The 26,568-nt window shown below is 44.2% G+C and overlaps 1 long non-coding RNA gene across 2 annotated transcripts in view; it reads right to left on the bottom strand.

Moving 5' to 3' along the window:
• LOC112546456 (uncharacterized) overlaps positions 1-26,568 on the bottom strand; it is a 138,419-nt gene that overhangs the window by 13,673 nt on the left and 98,178 nt on the right. For both annotated transcript variants that reach the window (XR_012905796.1, XR_012905797.1), the window contains one exon: positions 20,767-20,888. This is a non-coding gene — a long non-coding RNA (uncharacterized LOC112546456). The remainder of the gene's footprint in view (positions 1-20,766; positions 20,889-26,568) is intronic.

The raw sequence follows: 26,568 nt of genomic DNA, 5'->3' as shown, positions 1-26,568 counted from the left end.
GTTAGCCTTCCCTTGCCAGCCCTTCAGGGACACCCAGAGAACATCTCTCAGGGCTCCGGCAGCAATTTAAAGAGCCCAGTGTGGGCCTGTATGGAAGCTGTTATATATCCCTCAATTTTTGTTGCCATTCTCTATACCTTTTCCAATCATATCTTTTGGAAATGGGGCAACCGCCACTGCATGCTGTATTTGAAGTGTGGGGCATCATGGATTTATATTGTAGCATTATGTTATTCTCTGTCTTGTTAGTGACCCTTTTCCCTCCCTTACATTGCTAGACATTTTTTTTTCTGCCGCTCCTACACACTGGGCAGATTTTTTCAGAGAGCAATTTGCAATGAGTCCAAGATCTCTTGGGATTCTGTTTTCCAATGTACATTTCTTTACATTTACCAACATTGACATTTCATCTGCCATTTTGTTTCCATTGTCTGATGCTCTTTATAGTGCTTTGTACACCTGAAATTCAATTTTTACTTTCATCCTGGGTACCAAGGCTTACTACAATAAAATGACAGCTGCCTCTTGTAAGCTTTTCTAATCAGATATGAATTGAGAAAGGAAATTTAGGTATAGGTTGGACCTCCCTCATCCAGCACCTTTGGGATATGAGTAGTCCTGAAGGAGGGAATTTGCCAGAGCAGGGGAAGTCAGGCATCAGGCTTTCCCAGGACTCCCCTCCTGGCCACCAGCCTGGCTAATGTGTTGCCCTCGGCCAGAGGCAGGGCTCTGCCCTTTAACCCAGCTGGTGGGGCTTCCTGCCCCCAGGTGGCAGCAGCTCTATGACCCTTGCCCCAGTTGGTAGTGGCTTTGCATACCCAGCATGGGGTTCCCTGCCCCTGGTTGGAAGTGGCTCCATGCCCCCATCCACAGTAGCCTGGCTGGGCGGGGATGGCTCTCCTGCCCGTAGCTAGCAGCGGCTCCATGCCCCTGACCAGCAGGAGCTCCAAGTCCTCAGATGACAGAGCTATGCTCTTGGCTAGCAGTGCATCCTTCCCAGTCCTGCTCCAGCTACCAGTTATGGCTGGGCTGTCTACCCCCCAGTCACTGGCCCTCCAGGCTGCTTGGCTGAGCTCCCAAACTCTGGCAACCTTTGTGGCTGGGGCTCTCTGGTGGAGCAATATCCATGGTCCTGCCAAATGTTGCCAGACCAGAGAGTCCCAGAACACAGAGGTTCAACCAGTACTATATCTCTATACACATATATGTATATTTGGAGGCTTATTTGGATACACATTCATGGCTAGCCAGTTTGGCACACATTCTAATCATGTATAACAAAGAAGAGGAGCCAGTTAAATTTTTATCCCTAGCAGTTCACAGAAGCAAAGCTTCTATGCCAAGGAAAGATAGAAAGAGAATACACTTCTTCCTCTTAGCTTACAGCAGTTATACAGTGCCACATGTAGGAAGCAAGTCTGAGAGAAAACAGTTTAAGAGAACTGGCAGTTTTTCAATGAGACATTATTAAGGGCAAAAGAGCAAACTATCCCACTGCATAGAAAAGATAGGAAGCATGGCAAGATGTCACTCTGTTTTAACTGAGAGATCTTCAATAATCACAAACTTAAAAGAGTCTTCCTAGGTGAAATTATAAAGGATGACTAAAACACCACAAGTATGTAGGTACAAAATTAGAAAGTCCAAGGCACAAAATGAGATTTAACTAGCTAGAGACATAAAAGTTAACAAAAAATCTATTCCCAGGCTTCCACAGAGTGATATATTAGCTGTTACCACATTACTGCATTTCCCCTCCAGTAAATGAACACTCTGTGTTCAATATAATATTGCACACCTGCACTTCACTGTGAACTTTTCATTTTCATGATTATGGCGTTTGTTCTAGGAAGCAATTAGTTGCAGTTGGTTAGCAAAAGAAAAGAAGAGTGGAAATTTTGAGATAAGGAAATCTGTTTAGTCAGTTGAAAGATAAAAAAAAATGAAATTGTTGGCTAAAATGTACTGTGGTGAAATATCTGAAGATCAAAAGATCTTGTGTCTGAATTTTGTAAGTTTAGGCCACTCTCTAGTTAATGAATGAAATAACCTTATCAAGCAGATGCAGTTTGATGAATCATCAAAATGTACCATGACTCAAAGAGGAGCAAATTATTAACCTGACTCACCATAGCATTATTCACATTTCACACTGGTTAATTCAATTGAAATCAATGCCAGAATGATTCAGTAATCCAGTGGTGAATTGTGCTCTATGTATTTTGCTTGTAATACCTGAAAATAAAAATTGGTTGAACTCAAACTTAGTGACTCATATGGATCTCGGAAATAGATGTGAAATTCTGTAATAGATCTAGAATAACAGAAATCAAGTTGGAGAACTTATCCATTATGAAGACTGCAATTGTTGTTTTTATCCACTTTGCTGCAGAATTTAAGTTTGCAGAACAGCTTGCCGATTATTTTTATAAATTAATTAAATATTTTCTATTACTCACTTTTACCAGATTACTTTTACTTATAAGCCCATAGACTCCAGTGTTAGTCAGCTCCAAACCTAAGGCCATGTCTTCAGTAACTGGAAGACTGATGCTGCCACAAACTATCTTCTGGTGTTCAATTTAGTGGGGCTAGTAAAGACCCACTAAATCAAATCAGAAGGTGTCTCCATTGGCAGCTGGTACTCCTGCTCCTGCAAGAAGTAAGGGAAGCAGACAGGAACATTTGTTCCCATCAATCTCCAGCTGTGTGGATGGCAGGGAACCTCAAATCTAGGTATGTTGGCTCCGCTAAGTAATTAACATAGTTGGAGTTGTGTATCTTGATTCAACATTCCCCTTTAGCAAAGACCTGGCATAGACCTAAGTGAAGTGCATATTTTAGAGGAAGGACAAGTAAAGAAAATGTGCTTAAAGATGCAGCTCTCTGTACTACTGTGCATAGCAGTTTCTTGGCTTGTGTGCATGCAAATGTGAGCAAATCTGTCCCAAGAGTCCATTTGCAAGGCAGGACATACACTCATTCCTGCTTTCTTACATCAGCATTATCAAACACATACCTGTCTCATGTTTCTTTGTAGATCAGTTCTTTGTAGAGGGCATCACAGAACAAATGGAGCTGTTCTAATAAACTGTTTTTGTTGTGTCACGGCAGAACTTGTCTGTCCTTTTTGGACCATTAAAGAGAGGTCAGTTTAATCCATTAACTATTTAGCAGTTTCTTCTAGCTTGGCATACTCCTTACATCTCTCCATTCCACACAGGGCTATGGATCCATTAGATCAAGTGCTCCGGCTTGAGAGAGTATTGTTTATGCAGTGTAGAAGACATTTGGCAAGATGCTGAATAATATTTCTGGCACTTTTTCTGAAATGCAGAAGGAAGCAGGACTCCAAGGATGATTCACTCACTAAAGACATGGTCAGTGATGCTATTGCCAAGGAATCTTCATGAGCATATCAGTGCTTTCGGTGAAAGATAACTACAGAAGGAGGACAGTCATGCAGACCTGGGGTGACCAGCAGTGAGTCCAGAATTTCTGAATGAAGAAACAATGTGTATGGAGCTACAGGAAGAGCTAACACAAACTCCTCACACCAAACATGTTGTCAAGGGAGGCCTTACTGGTATAGAAGCCAGTTGCTCTTGGCTCTGGAAGCCAACTGTCCCAGACTGCTGTATGTCCATTGCACACCAGTTTGGTTTTGTCAAGTCACAGGTGGCAATGGAGATTTTAGGTGAATAGCAGGTTTACCCATAGATGGTGAGAATAAAAGATATGCCTGAAATAATAGCTGGCTTTCAGATAATTAAGCTCCCAAACTGTGCTAGGGCCATCCATAGTTTATTTGCCTGCAGGAACAAGCAAGGATTATATGATTATAGCCTGCTGTGTCCAACATAATGCTGGTGAAGTGAAAGGCAAGTATTTCACATGGGGTAGGGGTATCAAGATAATGATGTTCTGAAAATCCAGTGCATACAACTGGGAAATGTGCCCAGTCAATGTGGGTGATGAGCCCAATGGGTGAGGGAATAAGAGATGCCTTATCGGATCCCATCCTCACAGGGCAATGAGAATGAAATGTGAATGAGCAGGTCGAATGAGCTTTGTCTCATTCCACATGCCTATGTGCTTGTGACATTTTTTCAACGTTGTTAAAACCTTCTTTAATAAGTGCCTTAATCTTCATTCCTTTGGCAGCACCCACAAAGCAACCGTGCTTTTGGAGAACTGCTATACTGTTCTGGATACAGGAGACAAGGAATCACCCCCCGGGGCAGAAGAGGAGAAGCCTTATACCCCCAAGACTGGGAGATCTGCATCCACCACCACGAGGAGGAAACAGGGTAATGTGGTTAGACACTCTCGTTTGAGGGAGACTGAGGCTCCCATCTGTTGCCCTGACATGACATCTCGGGAAGTATGCTGCCTGCCAGGGGCCTGAATCTGAGATATTATGGAGAGATTGACAAGGATTATCCAGCCCTCTGACTATTACCCCATGCTACTCATCCATATGGGCACAAATGATACTTCAAGGTGTGACCTTGAGCAGATCCAGAGTGACTACAGGACTGTGGGAGATGGGTGAGGGAGACTGGGGTGCAGGCAGTAGTCTCCTCTTTAGTCCTTCCTGTCAAAAGTAGGGGCCCAGGCACAAACAGGTTTATCCTGGAGGTGAATACCAGGCTGTGAAGATGGTGTTGCCAGGAAGGCTTTGGCTTTCTTGACCTCAGGATGCTGTTCCAAGAAGGAGGACTGCTAGTTTCACACCTACAGAATGGGAATCAACTGTCTCAGAAAGAGATCAAGGGATCACAGTGGACCACAAGCTAAGCATGAATCAACAGTGTGACACTGTTGCCAAAAAAAAAAAAAAAAAAAATACGGAAACGTGATTCTGGGATGCATTAACAGGAGTATTGTGAGCAAGACATGAGAAGTAATTCTTCCACTCTACTCTTCACAGATTAGGCCTCAGTTGGAGTACTGTGTCTAGTTCTGGGCACGACATTTCAAGAAAGATATGGAGAAATTGGAGAAGGTCCAGAAAAGAGCAACAAAAATGATTAAAGGTCTAGAAAACATGACCTATGTGGGAAGACTAAAAGAATTGGGCTTGTTTAGTTTAGAAAAGAGAAGTATGAGAGAGGACTTGATAGCAGTTTTCAAGTATCTGAAAGGGTGTTACAAGAAGGAGGGAGAAAAAATTGTTCTCCTTGGCCTCTGAAGATAGGACAAGAAGCAGTGGTCTTAAAACTGCAGCAGGGAAGGTTTAGGTTGACATTAGGAAAAACTTCCTAACTGTCAGGGTGGTTAAACACTGGAATAAATTGCCTAGGAAGGTTGTGGAATTTCCATCACTACAGATATTTAAGAGCAGGTAAGAGAGACATCTATTAGGGAGGATGTAGATGGTGCTTGGTCCTACCTTGAGGGCAGGGGATGGGACTTGATGACCTCTTGAGGTCCCTGACAGTTCTAGTATTCTATGAAACAACCCCCAACAATTTATTGAAGTAGGGAACAAACAGGTCAGAAGCATCAAATACAATCAGAAACAGGCATACCAGTCCAAAGTCCTCTGCCTTTTTGCCTTCTCTTTGGCAGGACATCTTGACCATCTTGCACATGACTACACAGTTGCAGAGGGGTTGTTCATAGATGTGTGCCCAGAAAAGATGTACACATTCCAGTTCACGGAATTATGCATTGCCCAATCACTCAATTTGTCACACCCTAATCTGGCTGCAGAGCATGAAACACAGAGGAGAGTCTAGTGTAGTTTGAACTGGTATTACCATTGGTGAGATAGTTATTATCAAGTTACCAAAGTCAGCCTAAACGGTGGGTGAGGTAATATCTTTTATTGGCCACATTTTTGTTGACAAGAAAGACAAGGTGGTCCTAGAAAATGTACCATCTTCTTAAATCTGACTGATAGACTTAAACTCCTGCTTCATGAAAATCTTGCAAGTATCACCTGCTAGGAGTGGAAGAATCATAATGTAATGTTGAAATATGATGAAGATAAATAGCAGCACATCCTGATTGTTCAGCACAAAACTGGCAGACCAAAGAGAACAAAGACAGATGTCTTTAGACTAACATGTCATACAGCCTGTTTTCTAGTTATTCTTTTTAAAACCGCAAAGAAGTTTTAAAAACTCTGGTTACAATTCTCCCTCCCCCTTGTTTATTGCACATAATCTTGGATTCTACATGATCTGGGGAAGATGATGCCTTAAGCAGAAATTTAACAAAAAACAATGTCTCACATATCCCCTATGCCGTGGTCCCCAACACGGTGCATTTGAATGCGCCCGCCAGGTGCTCGGGCCTGGCCTGGCCCTGGGCACATGGCGCGGCGCTTTCAGGGAGCGTCAGCCCCGGGCACACGGCGCTTGCGGGGGGGGGAGCGCCGGCCCCAGGTGCGTGGCTATGGGGGGGCCCCAGCCCCAGGCAAGCGGCTATGGGAGGGGGGCGCCCCCAGGCATGCGGCTATGGGGGGGGCGCTCCCGGGTGCACAAGTGTCCCTGCCCCCTGGCACCTGGCGGGTGAACGGCCACGCCCCCTGGCGCATGACAACCTCAAAAGGTTGGGGACCACTGCCCTATGGTAATTTTATTAGCCAGAACCCAGAATTTTCCCTCAAAAAAGTTATTTCCCCATATAATGCACAAGGTAAGAGTGGATGCTTGCAGAGTGGATCCTTGCCCAGACACCTGTCCAGGTTGTTCCCTAAGTTCACCACTTAACAGGTCTTCAGAAAATTCCTCAAGATGACTCCCACTAGCTGGGTAAAAAGACTGATCCTGGGCTTCCAGATCTCCTGTCTGGAGCTTCTTCCTGAGACTTCTTTGTTGCATCACCCACTTGATCTGGTTTGATATCATCCAGATTCAGGATAGGTTACAGTGGGCTTTTGTGCATGGAGCTATAGCAAACAACAGAGCAAGCTCTTTCTAGCAGGGTCATAGGAAGGATATTGGACCGGATTTGCTATTTTCATCTCTGGCATGCCTCAGACTGGAGCCAGTTCCAACATTTCAGACCAGTCTACTGCACATCCGTGGAAAAACTCTCCCAGTCTTTTTGAGATAAGGTCACAGTTGAGCAGATTCCTTGAGCTCTTGGTAAAAATCATTCTCTAAAAGGAGTACTCATGCTAGAGATTCATAGCTGGCCTAGTATGCTCCTACTGCTGGCAAGCAGCCCTCTGGACACAACAAAAATTCCATGCTGTGCTGAGCTGCTCTGAAAATGATGCAAATTCAGTAGGGTGTGTAGAAAATAAAGGGCTAAACCCTGAAACAGCTTCCGGTGCATAGAAGATGAGTAGGAAGTTTGTATATAGATGACTCAAAAGCTATAGGGAGAGGAAATTGTTGGACCACAAGAGGAGAGTAATCAAGGCTCAAATGCAAGGTACTTGTACACCTTTGCTACTGCCAAACTACAAAGTGGGAGGGTTGGGGAACTGATCACAGTTAGTCTATACACTCCCCTCCTCTGATGGGCTCACCAGTGAGAGATCTACTTGCTTTGAGGCATGTCTTATGGGCTTTGAGTGTGTGTAATGGAGCAAAGAGGAAGTGATTATGGGTACTTTCATAGGCAGAGAGCCTGCAATATAAACAAACCCTACAGTTGTGTCCAAGAATACAGGAAACAATAAAAGAGAAAGGAAAAGTGCAAGGGAGGAAAAGACCAAAGAAAGGGGACAAAGGAGCAAGACAGAAGGAATACCACATGGGATGAATCAACAGAAAATGAAAGAATGAGCTGCCAACTTTATAGGCTTTGGAAATTGAGAGAAGTGGCCGGGGAGAAAGTTGGTGGTGTATCTGCTTAGCTTTCATTAAGGATCCGGGGTATATTTATTATGTTGGGAGGGATGGGATATCAAAGTGGAAATGAAGCTGTCTGTTCTATTATGCTCTGTTTCAAGCCATCCCATGACAAAGATTTCAATCCTCTTTCTCTACTCAATCCACAGCATTCTAGTTTCCTTTCTTTTCCTGTGACCATTTAAAATCATTGACTTCCTCTCTTTCTCTCTCAGATTCTACTTTTCTGACTTCTTTCCCCTAGTATACGAGGGCACATTTGTCTGCTATTTTTGCTCAAATACGCATGTATTAACTTGTAACATGTTCTGAGATGCTCAAAATGCTCCGCGAAGCATTACACACTGCCTTACCTACATCCATGGGTGGCAAGTTTGTATAATTTTTGGTGGTGCCCAGAATGGGTCTAGTCACGCCACCCCTGCCCACCCACCCTGTAAGCTGATATATATTTTATTAAATAATGTAAAAATGGACTAGAAACCATAAGCGTTTAACAGATTCCCTTTATTGCACAATATCACTATCGTAAGAACAAACTATTTAACTAAGAATGTCAACGTTATTTATATTCTTTTGAATATGGAAACAACCAAGCACTCTTTGATCAATAACCCCCACAAGCAAACACTTTCTAAAATTAAAAAAATATAGCCCCTTCTTTTGCAATGTTTTTTAGGAGGCAGCAAACACTTTTCATCATTGTTTGGTTCTTGAAATGAAGTCATCCAGAAGATTTTCAATGTCCAATTCAAAGGTAGAGTTCTTATGAACATGCAGAAATGCCAAGTGATTTAGATGTTCTTGGCCCATTGTCGTTCGCAAATAATTTTTCAGTCGGTGCAAGCAACTGAATGATCACTCAGCAGTGCAGGTTGTAGTCAGAATTGCGTAGAATAAGTTCAGGAGAATTGTAACTTCTGACAACATGTCATTGAAGCCTTCATTTTGTTTTAGAAATTGCTTCACTTCGCTCACCAAATTAAGCTGGCAATTCCTCGATCTGCAAATATCATTCTACATTTCTAAATGAAGAAATAGCTTCTCCGTGTTAATGTCCCTGGTGCCTGCTGCCCGCCAACCCCTCACCCTCCTCTGCTGTCCTGACTCGGACTCCTGCCCTTCTCATTGCCCTCAGCCCTCCTGAGACCTGCCCCCCTCCACCAGCCCTTCTCTCCCCACTGTCCCCACTCCTCCAGTAGCCCCACTCTGATCATGTGAGCTACCCCTCCTCATCCCCTCTCCTAAAACCTTCTTCTACACACCTGCCCTGCCTCTCTCCTCTTGTGCTTGTCCGTCCCCTGCAGGTGTCTGTCCTTCTGCTTCATCCCCAGAATCCCCTGCCACCTGCACCTTCCCTTACCTCTGCACCCTCCTGGTGCCCCCCCCTTGCCTCACTGCCCCTGTCCCCTTTGCCCTCTTTTTCCCTGATGCCCACCCCCTCACCACCCTCTGCCCTCTGTTTCCCTCATGCCCGTGCCCTCACACATGCCTTGCTCCATCCCCGCCTTCCTCATGCCCACCCCTTCTTTCAAGCCTTCTCCCAGCACCTTCCCTTCCCTCCTCTAGCCCCCAATTCCCTTACCCTCTCCTCTCCCAGCATCATCCTGTCTCCCCTCCCACTGACACCTCCCCTCCTGCCCTTTTCCTCATTGTCTGCACTTGGCCCCTGGCATTTGTCTCTCCTCCACCCTATCCTTTGGTACCTTCCCCTTTCTTCTCCTGACCTGCCCCCCTCCCCTCAGCACAAGCCCCTTCCTCTCCCACCCCTTCCCCCTATTTTCCCCCTCCCCACTCCACTCCTCTCCTCTCCTCCCCTCCCCTCCCCACCCCACCTTCTTCCTTCCAGTTTGCAGCGCTGGAGTCTGTGATCGGGCCCCAGCTGCTTCCGGGACTCCAGACCACTTGTGGGGCCTGGAGCTGGGTTGCACAGTTTTAAAGTCCTGGGCTATGATGTCATGCCACACCTGGGTATCTCCCCTCTCAGCTGTTGCGTGGCATTTCAGTATGCCACACACGCACTCCCCCCTCCAGGGAATTTAAAGTGCGGGGCTGCGGCACCCCATCATAATCCACCTCCTCCTGCAGCAGCTGCCAGCCAGCCCTTTGGTTGGCCCTTCAGAGGACACCCACCGGGAAATTCCTGGTGTCCCGCCGGGCCAGTCCGCCCCTAGTACCTCTTCCCTCTCCTGAGTGCTCAGCCTGCCGCCAGTGTCTCTTGTTGCCATAGGCAGCAGGCAAGTAGGCAAGGGAGAGCCATGCACAGCTTTCATTCTGACAGGGATGCTCTGGGGCCAGGGGGGAAGGACACGCGGGGGAGGGGAAGATGGAAAGTGGGGGCCGGGGCCCGCTCCAGGCAGGGCCGGGGGAGAGACCCAGCTCCAAATATTGGTGGAGCAGGGCCCCTGGCTCTGAATATTCCTGGAGCATGGACACCATGAGCCCATATAACTCGCCACCTATGCCTACATTCGAGCAGGTAACAGATTGCAGGTCACTCAACTTTCTTTATGACAAGGATATGCTGAATCAGAAGGTAGTGAGAAATAGCCAGACATCTATCTGGCTGATTATAATGAAGCCATGACATCATCGTCTCTCAAAGTTGGGACAATACCAAGAAATGAAAGGATTTAATTCATGATGATTTATATTACAGTAATGCTGAAATGCCCCAGTCAGAGATCAAGATCCCATGAAACTAGGGACTGTACAAATGTGCACAAAAACAGGCCCTGGTCCAGGGAGCTTGCAATATAGGTTTTCAAGAAAGACACAAGTGAAGAAAGTCAAACAGAGGTTCAGAACAAAGTGACAAAACATGTATACATTTGTATATTTAAACAATCGCAACTAGCTACCAGCCTAGTATCAATGCCAAATGGTAATGATCTCTAGGCATCAACAGAGAGGTAGGCTTTAAAGAGGTTTTTAAAAGAGTGCTGGGTTTACTAATTGCAATGGGAACTTCCTCCAAGTCATAAAGAAGCTGATTTTGGGAAAAGTGATCAAGGCAACTATCACTGGTAGAACAAAACTGGGGGCTGGCCACATGACAGAGTTTAGATGGAATACCTTGGGTTGAAGATAAAAAATAAAGACAAGATGCTTGCATATGAGATAGTAGTAAAAAAAAGGAAGCCAAGGAGGGATGCAAAAGTCGTTAAGAGAAGGGGTAGATGATCCTTAATAGAACAGCATTGATAATGTGGCATCTAGAATTTACATTACTGAGGAACTTAAAAAAAAAATCCTAAAAGAACAAAATGTTCAATATACAGGAAAAATATCATACGTGCATCCTTTATTACCAAGATGGATTAAATTCAAAACAGATGTCTTGTATGTCTAATTAAGAAATGTCCTTTAAGACTATTTGATCGTATTGCTTCCTAGGACTATTTCCAAAGGAAATCAGCTGAATCTTGTTTTAGAACGAAACAATGAACAAATTGCACACAACATCCTGTTAGTCTCCTGGCTTTCAAGCCAACCCACGCTTCTCTATTACGTTGCTCCGTTTTATATTTTAAAACCAATTGAAACCAATTAAGTTATTCATAAAACTTTGTAATACCACATAAACACTGACCAAGCCACATTAAAAATCATTTACTTAACATCCCACCACACAATTATAATTAGCTAATAAAAACAGAAAATGGATAACTTTCCAATATCTGAACAAAAAGTTTTACAGAGCTAGAGAACTGATTTCTCTAGAAATAGTCAGTAGTTGCAGTTCTCCATAACAAACAGAAGTATGCTGCTATATGAATACAGTTAACAATATAGACTTATCTACAAATGCATCTGCCAGACTAGTTTATGATGATGATGATCCTTATTTATTCAGGATGGGATTTCAAAGTCGCCTATGAGAGTCAGGTGCCTAAACTCTCTGTGACTTTTAATGAGAGCCAAATGTGTAACTCTTAGCGTCTCTCAAAATCCCAGGGTATGTCTACACTACAGCACTAATTCAAACTAACTTAATTCGAATTAGTTAATTCGAATTAAGCTAACTCGAACTAGTGCATCTAGACATAAAAATTAATTCAAATTAACGTTTTGCTAATTCGAACTAGCATGTCCACATTGAGTGGACCCTGACCCGAAGTTAAGGCTGGCCAGAACAGGTGCCGGCAGGGCATCAGGTTAGGACTTAGAGTGTGGAGCTGCTGCCTCAGGCTAGCGGAGGGCTGTGCTTAAAGGGACCCGACCCCCACCCCGGACAGACAGTTCTCAGGATTCCCCACTTGCTTGTCTACCTCGATGAGGGACAGCTAAGTAGTCCTGTCTTGGAGTGCCTTGAGTGCCCACACTCAGCACATCACAGCACTTGGTCATTAGCCTGACTGCACTTGCCACAGGCTGCCATCTGGGGAGGGTCAATCGGGGGGCTGTCAGGATTCAGGAGACCCTGCAGGAGAGCTACCACCCCGAGGAGCCCACAGAGCCACCTCAGTCCTCCCCATCGGGGGCTCATACCCCATTCCTCTCTCACCTCCTTCCACTTACCCCTCCCTACTCCTCCTTCATGATGTAAAAAAATAAAGGACACGTGTGTTCAAAAATAGAAACTCTCTTTATTTAACAAAACTGGGGGGGAAGGAGGATTAACCTCTGAGGACACTGAGAAAAGGAGGTAGGAGAGGGGAAGAGAGAGGGTGGGAGAGGGGAGGGGGAAACCTGGGAGGAGGGAGCTGGAAGGGGGAAGCCAGGGGAAGAAGGAGAAGGGGAAGTATAAGACTATGGTACACCATATCTTCAGTATTGTGTACAGATGTGGTCTCCTCACCTCAAAAGAGATGTTTTGGCCTGGGAAAGGGTTCAAAAACGGGCAACTAAAATGATTAGGGGTTTGGAACAGGTCCCATATGAAGAGAGGCTAAAAAGACTGGGACTTTTTGGCTTAGAAAAGAGGAGACTGAGGGGGGATATGATAGAGATCTATAAAATCATGAGTGGTGTGGAGAGGGTGCATAAAGAAAAGTTCTTCATTAGTTCCCATAATAGAAGGACTAAAGGACACCAAATGAAATGAATGTGTAGCAGGCTTCAAACTAATAACAGAAAGTTCTTCTTCACAAACTAAATAGCCAACCTATGGAACTCCTTGCCACAGGAATCTGTGAAGGCTAGAACTATAACAGAGTTTAAAGAGAAGTTAGATAAAGTCATGGAGGGTGGGTCCATGGAGTCCTATTAGCCAGGGGGTAGGAACGGTGTCCTGGCCTCTGTTTGTGGAAGGCTGGAGATGGATGGCACGAGACAAATGGCTTGGTTGTTGTCTTCGGTCCATCCCCTCTGGGGTAGCTGGTGTTGGCCGCTGTCGGCAGACAGGCTACTGGGCTAGATGGACCTTTGATCTGACCCAGTACGGCCGTTCTTATGTTCTAAGTGTCATGGGTCTCACTGGACCACCTTGATTTTCATGCAAACCTGCTCCTGGGTTCACATGTGGCCTTTGGTGGCCAGGCTGGCAGCTATGCTGCCCTAGACAGCCACTTTCCTGTGGCTAGTGCGGAGGTCGTGGACATTGGAGGCCTCCCCCCAAACCTGGATGAGGTCCACGATCTCCGCACTAGACCAGGTGGGCTCCCGCCTCTTGCGGCCCCAGGAAGGCTCCTGGGAGCCGCCAGCCTGGTCCCGGGAAGAGGCGGAGGGCTGGGTGGCAGCGGGTAGCTGGCTCATGCCGTGCCAGGTTCAGGATCTGCTGGCTAGGTGCTGGAAGGCTTGCACCTGGCACGGGCACCGTAGCCAGACCGTGGCCCTTTAAGGGCTCTGGGGCCGGGGGGGAGGGCAGAAGAGTTTCCCTGGTTTGGCCCAGAGTGGCCACCAGGGCAAGCTGGGAAGGGCTAACCTCCCACTAGTTCAAAGTAAGTGTCCACACAGCCCTTAATTCGAACTAGGCATTAGTCCTCGTAGAATGAGGTTTACCTAGTTCGAATTAAGCGCTCTGCTAGTTCAAATTAAGTTCAAACTAGCGGTTTGTTTGTGTAGTGCCTATGAAAGTTAATTTGAACTAACAGCTGTTAGTTCGAATTAACTTTGTAGTGTAGACATACCCCCAGCTTTAGTGCTCACAAAAAGCAAAGTACCAACAGCTCTAGCAACATTTCATGGGATCAGGTGTTTTCCATAGTTCCTTACAGAGCCTTGATTGTTGAATGTCCATGTGATTAATGCTTTGAGTCCTCAGAGTTCTTCTCTTCAGGCTTTGTGGTGCTGTTGTTATGGCTACTAGTGGTACCAAATATTTGTATATTATTGCACATTAAGAATAGGGTTACGCTTAGCCCTATAAAGGGTTAGAATGTGGGTATGTCTATACTGCAGAGATTTTCCAGAAAAATCGCCCTTTTTCTGGAATAAGTACACTTATGTCCACACTACAATTAGGTTCTTTCAACAGAAAGTTGAAAGAATGCAGGGGGTTTTCTGACGGGGTAAACCTCTTTCTACAAGGAAAAAGAGCTCTTTCAGAAAAAGGCATGTGGGAGAGGGTAAGAGGGTTTGGGTTTCTTTTGAAAGAAGGGGCATCCAGGAAAAAGCACAGGTGCCCTACTGGCCATTCTGTCTATAGTAATCACAACTTAAATGCGAGACAGTGTCCAGTGAACGTGGATGCTATCTTTCAAAAAAAAAAAAAAAAACATACCTTTTTTGATGCACTTTTGCTGTGTGGATGCTCTCTTTCTAAAGAAGTTTTTCTGGAAGATCTCTTCCAGAAAAGCTTCTTCCAAAAGAAGCCTGCAGTCCAGACGTAGCCTAAGCGGACCAAAGTCTTAAGGGTATAGCAATAAGACATTAAGAATGTCATTGGTGAAACTTTAAGCAGATTGTAAACAAACAACATGACTGAAGGACAGACTCACAGCTGTTCCAATCCTGCTTCTTGCACACAAGAGTAGCCCCATTGAAACAAATAGGATTGTTTCACTGAGCAACGCATGCAAAATTATGTCCCAGAGGCAAATAGAGCTGGATTCAATTGCAGGTACACTGTTCAAAATATATTTGGCTGTTTTCCTTTGGCATGAAGTATGTTTCCACAACATATTTTCTGAAATGTCTACTCTTCTTTGAACAATAAGAATGCCCTTGCTTCCTTAATTATAATTATGGTGGAGTTTTATGGTACTAAAAGCATATTACAAAATAACTTAATTGTTTTAAATTCAGGATTTCTAGCTTATTTTTTGTAAAAAATTGTAATTCCAACACCCACTTGCTAAAGGGTTTTATTTTAAATTGTCCATAATTAAATAGGATGTTTGTGACACAGCCACTTCTACACTTGAGTCAGACCATGGCCAGACCCCTCCACATATGTAAGGAAATGAAAGATCTTTGAGAGTGCACCTCCTGCAGCAGGTTTATTCAGCACCAATAACTAGGTAAATGGTGACAAATCAAACAGTAGTACCATAACATGTTCACCTTGCTGCAGAGAGGCTCTGGAAGGCAGCAGTCTTTCAGGTTATTCCTTACCCTACCTCTCACAGCATACAAACTGATCTCCTTCTTAGTCATCCCTCTACTGTGCTGTGCTTGCTCTTTTTAATCCCTCTCTCAAAGCCTCACACTTGCTGTAGGTGTAGCATGGCAAGGCTGTTTGAGGCCCGAAGAGTTCATTAAACCTTTCCTGTTTGCTTTTGTATAAAGCAATGGGTTCAAACAGTGCAGTGACCATGGAAGTAGTGGTGTTAGTTATGCCACAACAATAGCTGACACATAGGACTGCACAATAAGTCTGCATTTCAATAAGGCTGCATCGACCATGCCCTGAGAGTCTCCCCTTATTCCTTTCAGAATAAACAGCTGGAACTTTCTATCCAAATGGAAGGGTCCTCTAAACATTTAACCAAAAGGGCAGCATGCATGCACCCGTGGCTAATAGTTTAATACAATGTTCCAGAGTGGAACATAAACCAAGGGCTCTGGTTCAGGGATTAGAGTTGTGAGAGCTAATAATTAAAAAATATTTAGGTAGAGATAACTTTGCATTCAACTGAAGACGTCTGTTTACAAACTGAAGACAGTAACAGGAATGGGTTAAGTGTTTTATGAAGTTTGTCACAAGAATTGTCACAATCCTGGCTGGAATGAGTTAGTTGGGATTGGTCCTGCTTTGGGTACGGGGGGTAGACTTGAAGACCTCCTGAGGTCTCTTCCAGCTCTATGATTCTATGACAATTGTTTTCTGTCCTAATACCAATATTTGTTGTAGTGCAAAGTGTACATATTCATTGTCACCAGTGTTCACAGGATCATTATAGTGCATGGAATTATTTTGAACTTTTCAGTATTCTACATAATGAAGGGCTCACTGTTGCTGTGATGTGCTTCCTTCACCATTTAGTATTGGGGAACTGGCGGAGTGTGAAAAAATATTGAAAGAGCTCAAAACAACATATTCGAGAAAATCTACTGCAGCAATAAAATTAAAATGTTCAATTTCTGTGAATAAGATTGAAAAATTGAATGGGAAGGGGGCACAAAACTAAATCTCAGTCTCACAAGAAAGTCAACTAAAAGAAAACAACATCTTGTTTGAAATTTTAGATTGTAAACTTCTGATGCTGCTTGGATTCTCTAACAATTAGTACAATTTACAGCTTCCTTCAAAAACCTATTTTTAAGTCACATAGTAGAAAGTTTAAAGCTTTTAATTTATTGATCAAGAAAAATAAAGTTTACCAAGGAACTCTGAACCACTCTTTGTGGTATTTATAACTCTACATTTTTTGTGTAGGTTGTTGCCCTTGAGGATAGGTTTATGGATTTCACAGTAAAGCTTTTCAGGGGAGGGAAAATAACTTCCTATGGGTATGTCTACACTAGAAAGTTAGTTCGAACTAACGGACGTTAGTTCGAACTAACTTTCCTATGCGCTACACTAGCGCTCCGCTAGTTCGAATTTGAATCGAACTAGCGGAGCGCTTAGTTCGAACTAGGTAAACCTCATTTTACGAGGACTAACGCCTAGTTCGAACTAGCTAGTTCGAACTAAGGGCTGTGTAGCCCTTTAGTTCGAACTAGTGGGAGGCTAGCCCTCCCCAGGTTTCCCTGGTGGCCACTCTGGCCAACACCAGGGAAACTCTATGCCCCCCTCCCGGCCCCGGACCCCTTAAAGGGGCACGGGCTGGCTACGGTGCCCGTGCCAGGTGCAAGCCTGCCAGCACCCAGCTAGCAGACCCTGCACCTGGCACGGCACAGAGCCACCCACCCGATGCCCCCCAGCCCACCCCCTCTTGCCGGGACCAGGCTGGCGGCTCCCAGGAGCTTGCCCTGGACCGCAAGAGGCGGGCACCTTCCTGGGCTAGTGCGGACATCGTGGACCTTGTCCACGATCTCCGCACTAGGCACAGGAAAGTGGCCGTCTAGGGCAGGAGAGCTGCCAGCCTGGCCACCCAGGACCAGGTGTGCATGAAAATCAAGGGGGTCCACTGAGACCCCCGACACTGAGCCCTGAGCTTACAATGGCCGTACTGGGTCAGACCAAAGGTCCATCTAGCCCAGTAGCCTGTCTGCCAACAGCGGCCAACCCTAGGGACCCTGGAGGGGATGGACCGAAGACAATGACCAAGCCATTTGTCTCGTGCCATCCCTCTCCAGCCTTCCACAAACTTTGGGCAGGGATACCACTCCTACCCTCTGGCTAATAGGACTCCATGGACCCAACCTCCATCACTTTATCTCACTTCCCTTTCAACTCTGTTCTAGTTCTAGCCTTCACAGCCTCCTGCAGCAAGGAGTTCCACAGGTTAACTATTTGCTTTGTCAAGAACAACAACTTTCTCTTACTAGTTTCAAGCCTGCTACCCATTCCTTTCCTTTGGTGTCCTCTAGTCCTTCTTTATGGGAACTCAGGAAGAACTTTTATGAATGCACCCTCTCCACCCAACCCCTGCTTTTAGAGACCTCTATCCTGTCCCCCCTCCGTCTCCTCTTTTCTAAGCTGAACAGTCCCAGTCTCTGTAGCCTCTCTTCATCTGGGACCTGTTCCCAACCCCTGATCATGTTAGTTGCCCTCCCCTCTCCCAGCCTTTCTCTTCCCCTCTCCCACCTCCTTTTCCCAGTCTCCCCCAGTTTTGTTCAATAAAGACAGAGTCAATGTTGGAAGAAACGTTATCTTTATTTTGTACATCAATAAGAAGGGGGGCTAGGGAAGGGCAAGTGGAAGGAGGTGAGGGAGGAATGGGGTACGAGCCCCCGATGGGGAGGACTGGGCTGGCTCTGCGGGCTTCTGGGGGTGGAAGCTCTCCTGCAGCCCCCCAATTACTCCCTCTCCCCAGATGGCAGCCTGCGGCAAGTGCAGCCGGGCTGATGGCCGAGTGGTGTGATGTGCCCAGTGTGGGCACTCAGGGCACTCCAAGCCAGAACTTCTTTGCAAGCGGGGCACCCCTTAGAACTGTGTGTCCGGGGTGGGGGTCGGGACCCTTTAAGCGCAGCCCTCGGCTAGCCTGAGACAGCATCTCCATGCTCTAAGTCCTCCTTTTATGCCCTGCCGGCACTGCTTCCGGCCATCATTAAGCCCTGTTCAGAGTCCACTCAATGTGGACTTACTAGTTCGAACTAGCAAAACGCTAGTTCGAACTAGTTTTTAGTTCTAGATGCGTTAGTTCGAACTAGCTTAGTTCGAATTAACTAATTCGAACTAAGTTAGTTCGAACTAGCGCTGTAGTGTAGACGTACCCTATGTGTTTGGATGGTGCCAAAAGTACAATAGGACCCCAATCACAACTGTGACCTCTGGACACTTCCATAGTACAAATACATTATTGCTAATAATAACCTGCCACATTTGACTGTGTAGGACTAACTAACTGTGTTTAAATTTATGAATGCTATAGTAAGAGATGTCTTTTCCCACAATTAATAGATTATACCCAAAAGTAAAGTGAAAAACATTTCTGGTAGCATCTCATAACATGGCAGAAAATGACATAGGCAAAATAATACATAGCTAACAGTAGGGATGCTCCCGGTACTGTCAATAAAAGAGTTTATATGCCAAATAAAAATATACTGCACACATCAAAGAGAAAGCTATATAAAGGGCTGGCACACAAAAACATATGTATGTAAAAGTAATATATACAAGTCGAACCTCTCTTCTCCGGCAGGACCACAGATGTTGCTGACCAGAGAGCCCTGGCCATAGAGGTTGAAAGCAGCTAGGAGTGGAGTCAATCTAGCAGGCAGCAGCCTTCCAGGGCCAGTGACATGTAGATAGGGAGCCCCAGAAGAGACTGCTGCCCTGCAGGGGATGGGGACAGGAAGCCCCAGAAGCAACTGTGGCTAAGCGTGGGGCCTGGCAGGGGGAGGCAAGGACCCCCAAACCTGGCTGCCGCCCCACACAGAGCTAGGTAGCTGGGGGCAGGGAGCCCTGGGAGTAGCTGCACTGAAATTGGCACTCATTGTCATGAGGCACTTTAGACAGCTTGATAATGATATTATTTGAATTACAGTGTTTTTGTACATGCTCTAGTGCTTTTATTAAGGATATCTCACCACTTATAAGTAAATCAGAAGGATAGCTATTATGCTGTGCTTTATGCTAAGGAGGTTGTGGAATCTCCATCACTGGAGACATTTAAGATCAGGCTAGACAGACATCTATCAGGGATGATATAGACGGTGTTTGATCCTGACATGAGGGCAGGGGACTGGACTTGATCTCTTTAGGTCCCTTCCAGTTCTAGTATTCTATGATTCTATGCTGATTTCCTTATCAATACAATCCTATGTTCAAATCTGGAAGAATTTAGACTAACAATTACTAAACAACAAAACTGAATACTGAAAAGATTCCAAACATAGAAATGCATGTATGTCTTGGGAAATGGTTATCACTACAGAGAGATAATTTTACATATTTATTGTTTACCTGAAATGCCTCTATAAAAAGGGCTTGCACTATATGAAAAAAGAAAACTTAAATATTATGCTTTTGTGTTAGGACTAATCTAAATAAGATATAAACATGTTGCAGTTGTCAAATATATATGTGTGTAATCTGATTTCATAGGAGAATACATTTATAAAGCTTATGGACAACACCAAACTGAGAGGGTTTGCAATGCTTTGAAGGACTGGATTAAAAGTCAAAATGATCTGGACAAATTGGAGAAATGATCTAAAGTAAACAGGGTGAAATTCAATCAGGAAAATGCAAAGTATGCCACTTGGGAAGGAACTATAAATTGTACATCTACAAAATGGGAAATGACTGCCTAGGAGTGAGTACTGAAGAAAGGGAGCAGGAGGTGATAGTGGATCACAAGCTAAATATTTGTCAACAATGTAACAAATAAGCAAACATCATTCTGGAATGCATTAGCAGGAATGCTATAAGCAAGACATAAGAAGCAATTCCTTCATTTTACTCCATGTTCATAAGACCCTCCTCCCCCCTCAGAATACTGTGCTCCGTTCTGGGCATCACATTTCAGGAAAGATGTAGAAAAATCAGAGAAAGTGCAGAGAAGAGGCAAAAAAAATTATTAAGGGTCTGGAAAACAAGACCTATAAGGAATGATTGGAAAAAAACAACCTTGGTTTGTTTAGTCCGGCAAAGATGGAGAGGGGAGTATGATACCAATGTTCAAGTATATTAAAAGTTGTTACAAGAAGGAAGATAAAAATTATATTTCTTAACCTTTGAGGACAGTTCAAGAAGCAATAGGCTTAAGTCGCAGGAAGGGCAGTTTAAGTTGGTCATTAGGAAAACATTTCTAATTGTCCAAATACTTAAGCATTGGAAGTTCTGTTCCTGGTCATTTCATAGAAAAGGTTAGGCAATCACCCATCAGGAATGATCTGCTTATTACTTAGTCCTGCCTTGAGTGCAGGGGATTGGACCTGAGGTCCCTTCCAGACCTACATGTCTATGATTACAACAGACTGTCATGAGCATCATGATGGCAAATCTCAAACTCACATTTCCTCCTTGTATACGGAGTGTCACTCATCTCCATCTCTTGTTTAAAGTGGTCTGACTGTATATTCAGCTTTTGCCCATCACCAGCAATCTTCCACAGTCAAACTGGTAGGATGTTATACCTTGACATAGAATTGGAAATATTTATTAGTGGTCATTTTCTCTAATTGCTGGTTTGAACAAATATCATACTTCTCCTAAAAACTATGTAAAGAAGTTTTATCTGCTGAAAAGGACACAAAAATTGCATATATTTCATGCAATTAAGCATAAAATTGAAGAACTCTGGAATTAAACTTTCCACTAACCAATATATTATTTTTAATAAAAACAGGAAAAAACTATTCTCTTCAAATGATTATTGAAATGAAAAAACTACCTGTAGAAGGGTTTGTATGGCTTTAGTCATGCAGCATTAGAGGATATTATAACTACCGGTAAGTCCCTGATCCTACAATTCCTTATGTATGTGGTTAACTTTGCTCATGCGAACAAACTTTACTTCACTTCCAGTGAAGTCAATGGGACATCTTACATACTTCAAGTTAAGTTAATGCACATGTGTTTACAGAATTGGAGTAAAAACTGAGAGAACATATTCTTGCATACCAGTTATGTTTTATTAAAAAAATGTTTACTATTTTGATTAAAATTCTTAATCCTTTTTCTTTTACTTCATAACAGTTTTGAACACAAATGGAATTCTATTTCATACCAATACACTTACCATGTTGGGAGAATGGCATTCATAATAAACACAAGTGTAAAGTGAAAAAAAATCATATCTATACTCATCTTCCTTTTTAGTAAATTCAATACAATAAAATGATAGTTACCTAAAGCATTTTCTAAAATTAAACAAAGGAATTATTCAATATGATATTGCAGGTAGATCTGAACTTCATTATTCTGCCAAAAAAAACCCAACACATATGCTATCATGTATAAAAATAATTTCTGTTAGTATTTTTGCTCCATCAGCCCCCCTCACTCAGCTATCACCAGAAGACACGTTTTAAAAGATTAATGTATTGCAATTAACAAGCCTTTAAAGCCTCATTCATTGAAATGTTTATAAAACAATGCTACGAACAGCTTATCCACAGACAAAAACATTATCTCCAGGTATTATCTGGCATAGAATAAATCACCTAGTCATTATGATAATTTTTGCATTTCAATATTTTCTAGAGTATGAAAAGAGGCAAAACTGAATAACATGCTAAGAGGGTCCTAAAGACATCATGGTAAACATGGTTTGTGATGCCTGACTCAGCAGATTCTGGAGATGAGAGCTTTATTCGGCTTTCTTGGGTTCCATTTTCCATTCTTATATTTAGAGGATCATAAATACTATCACTTAGAAAAATAAAATTTAATATACAAAACATTACCATATAACCTTATGTTCTGATTCCATCAGGTCTCATAAGTTAAGCAAGGCTACTTGCACAAGAGGTTTCTGATGCAGGGAGTGGCGTTAGTTTCCAGGAAGGTGGTAAACTCCTTACTGAGCCAATAATGCTTTTACTATCATGCTAGGGATCACTGTGCTTCTGTGAGATGCACAGTGAAATCCAGTGAGATACAGATTCTTGGGCCATTCTGAGGAAGACAAGTGTTATTTGTATTGCTGCCATTTCTTATGGTGTCAGATATGAGAAGCTACAAAGGGCATTTGCTGAATCAGTCTAGGAATTGATGGAGGTCAGGGGAGGAAGAGGAGCAAGTGAAGCTGGGAAAAAAAGGACTGAGAACATGGGAAGGAGAAGAACAAGGAAAAGAAAAGGAAGACAAGGAAAAGACCAAAGAGAAATTACCGTATTTTCCGGCATATAAGACGACTTTTAATGTTAAAAAACATCCCCCCAAAATCTGGGGTCGTCTTATACTCTGGGTATGCGGCTTTGCAAAGCCGCGGAGGGACTCCGGCGGCGGGGCAGCTCAGGCGTGCCTGGGGTGCCCCGCCACCGGCTTCCCCCGAGGCTTTGCAAAGCTGCGGAGGGGCTCCGGCAGCAGGGCAGCCCAGGCGCGCTGGGACTGTCCCGCTGCCGGGGCATCCTCAGAGGCTTTGCTCTCGGTGTCCCTGGTCTGCTGGAGACGGTCCCCAGCAGACCAGAGGTACCGGGAGCAAAGCCGAAGTGGCGGCGGGGTGCCGCGCTTCTGAGGCTTTGCTCTGGCAAAGCCTCAGAGACGCGGGACCCCGCCGCTGCTGCGGCTTTGCTCCCGGTGCCTTTGGTCTGCTGGGGACCGTCTCCAGCAGACCAGGGACACCGGGAGCAAAGGAGGCAGAGGGGCGCTGGGGTATAAGACGAAACCCTATCTTTTAACTAAAAAATTAGGGGGTCGTCTTATACGGCCGGTCGCCTTATACGCCAGAAAATACGGTAAGGGCCAAGGAATAAGAGGAAGAAAGGGTGTATGGCAATAAGTGGAGGGTGATATTTAGGAAGCAAGGGGGAAAATGTAACTGGACACAAAGCAAACACAGAGGCTATGTCTAGACTATGCTGAAGTTTCGAAAAAAGGATATGCAAATTCAGTGGGAATTTGCATATCTTCTTTCGATCTCACTTTCTAAAGCTCTGTTTTATAGTAGTTGGGGGACGGTTTTTTCAGTAATCTCCCTCCCCCTTTCGAAAAGCTGTTCTTCAAAAAATAAGGTTTACACAGCTTTTCGAAAAAGGGAGGGGTGCTGATAAAACCGCATCCTGACTACTTTCAGTTTAGAAAGCTCTGCTTACTGATGCTCTGCTTTCGAAAGAGATTGGACAATAATATGCAAATTCCCACAGAATTTGCATATCCTCTTTCCAAACTTCAGCATAGCCTAGACGAGCCCTGAGTATGATTCAGAATAGAGAGAGACAGTAAACTAAAGAGAAGAACAAAAATGGAGGACAGTAGGTCTATTTCTTTACATGAAATGTGTTGTAGAAGCATTATAAAATAGATATTTACTTCTTTAAACCCTGTTTTAATATATTTTCATTTTATTTTATAGCAACTAATGTTATCATTCTCTTTTAGAATATGACAAAATACAACATTGTATATCTATATAGAGTGAGTTTGTGCATCTGTCTCTCTGTCCATGAGTCCATCCATCCATGAATCCATTTGTTCAAGAATCCCTTGTAAACGATAAGAGCTAGGCTAACCAGACTCGGTATGCAGCTTCCTCTTATCCTAACATAAAGCAAGGTCAGGATTCTGTGCCTGGAATTTGATTGTTTTCCATAACATGGAACGGGAGGGGCTGATAGGAGGGGCAGTTATGCTCCACAATGACCACAGGGGACAGTGACCACAGGGGGGAGCCACATCAGGAAGAGGTGGCCAGCTGGGGATGCATCTCTTAATATTGCTGGCCACTGGCCCAAGTAAGTGACTCCCTCTTGTCAGTCCCCGTAATACACGAGGTTCGAAGGGATGCCGGAAAGGATGAGACCACAACTGGGGGTTTCAAAAAGCACAAACTGATTTTATTTTGATGACGCCAGACAATCATCAGAACAAAAATTAAACAGATTGCCAGACAACACAAAACAATTCCCTGAGGCTTTTCTAAATCACAATAATTCCCAATAACTGCCGAGGAGTTAGGAACAGTTGAATTAACACTGGTATTATCCATAGGGCTGATTATTTACACAACTTTATATAAGGAAACAGTAAAAAACCTAAACCACAACTATTTATAAACTAACTTAGTAACTTTTTAGCCACTGTCACTTGACAAGCAATAAGGACAACTAAAAAATCAATTAGGATAGGGATGATGGCGGGGGGCGGGGGGGCTATACCAGTTCTGGAGACAGCAGGAACACAAGTACCGGTCGCATGCTCATAAACTGTCTCCACTCGGGTTGACCAACTCGGAGTACGCTCAGTAAGACTCGAGAGCGGGGGGTGCAAGGCGTCTGGGTGATCAGGCCAGGCGTTCACTCAATGCGAATCCCCAGTGAGTGAGGGGCTGCCTTCCTGTTTTATTGCCTGTGAACTTATCACCCCATAGGTTGGTTTTTGCTGCAGTGGGTGGAATAGCAGGCCTGAGCACCAGTCAGCGCATTGGCTGATCTTTTACTGCAATGGGTGGAGCGAGCAGGGGAAGATTATTAATTTATATGCCCTTATTTGGAAAACACTCCACCTCACAGACAGAGCCCCCTATACCAGCCTCAGAGGTATTACAGGCTATGGCTCCCTGCGACGGGCAGCCATTTCTGATGTTCTATCTCGGACACCTCTCTCCTTCTAGCAGCCCCAGCCAGGGGGTAGTCCAGCCCTGGCCTCTTCCTACCCTCAAGGAGCCCCCTGTCCCATGAGGAGCCGCAAGCTGCAAGGACTGAGCAGCCCCAGCCCCCAGGAAGGTGTCACCATCACAGCTGCATCACCCTCACCCCCATGGGTGGCCTCAGTAAGCCTGCCCTGACCTCCCAACCCCCTGCCCTGAGTCCCCAGGCCTGAGAGACCCCCCTGCCCTGAATCATGCATCCTCCTGCCCTGTGCCCCCCACCCTGACTCCTGCACTCCTCACATCCCAGTCCCCTGTCCTGAGCCCCCCACATTCCCAAGCTTCTACCCTGACTCCTGCACCCCCCAAACCCATAGCCCCCTGCCCTGAAGGAGCTGAGTAATGCTGGGTAAATCTTCTAGTTTGTCGATAAGAATGGCAAAGGCAATGAGGTTTCTCTGTTTGATATGCAGAGTAGGTTGCTAGCTTGCTACCTCACATCTTCCTAGAGAGAAATTCATGTGTAATTTTGGAGAAGGTGTAGTTATAACATCTGATGCCCAGAAATATTTTCATATCGAAAATCTAGTAAGAGTTTCATTGAACTTTTCTGCTCTTTCGATTATGGTGTTTTCATCAAGAATCAGCCAAAACTATCTGACAGCTGTTGATAATGTTTCTTCTCTTCAATGCATCTGTTACTGAAAGGTGAGGAAAACTAGAATTGCAATACTCACATAAGGACAATGCAGGACAATGTAGCACTTTAAAGACTAACAAGATGGTTTATTAGATGATGAGCTTTCGTGGGCCAGATCTGAGATTGATCTGAGGAAGTGGGTCTGGCCCACGAAAGCTCATCATCTAATAAACCATCTTGTTAGTCTTTAAAGTGCTACATTGTCCTGCATTTTGCTTCAACTACCCCAGACTAACACGGCTACATTTCTATCACATAAGGACAGTTTCCTTACAGTGTATAGCAGCAATATCCAAATGATAATAATAAAAGTTGCTAATAATTAAAGGATATGGAATTAAAATATGATCAGGATCACTTTTCCCAATCACAAACAATAATGTTTAGATTTCTGGAAGGGACGGTACTATTTGACTTCCCTTCTCTACTCCTTTTGATGTTTTCCCCACTCTTCTTCTGATGCACTGCTTAAAGTCTCTTTATAGGATAAATTGCCTTTAACTGAGTCTCCAGTCTCCTTCTACCTAGGTAGTTCTTTAATAATCTGCTATTTCTTGTATGTGTGCAAGGTCTGTGACCATCCTGAATGTAGTCATTAGTGCATGTATATTCCTGGTAGGGGTCAGAGAAACCATTTGACTCCTCATATTTTCCCTTGTTAAAATCTTTGTAGCAAAAGAGCCTTTAGTTCAGCTATAATCAGATCTCTTGTATTATGATGCTGCAACTCAGGCTTTTAGTTTTATTTTTCAATCAATAATAAAAAAATCCATATAAAATGTGACACTGAGCACTAAGAGCCAAATAGAATATGGAAACAGACTAAATACCAGGTTTTTAATTCCTGGGCTCAGGCATTGATTTG

Source organism: Pelodiscus sinensis, chromosome 8 (genome assembly GCF_049634645.1).
Source record: "Pelodiscus sinensis isolate JC-2024 chromosome 8, ASM4963464v1, whole genome shotgun sequence".
Classification (NCBI taxonomy): domain Eukaryota; kingdom Metazoa; phylum Chordata; order Testudines; family Trionychidae; genus Pelodiscus; species Pelodiscus sinensis.
This window is presented reverse-complemented; position numbering and strand designations above follow the sequence as displayed.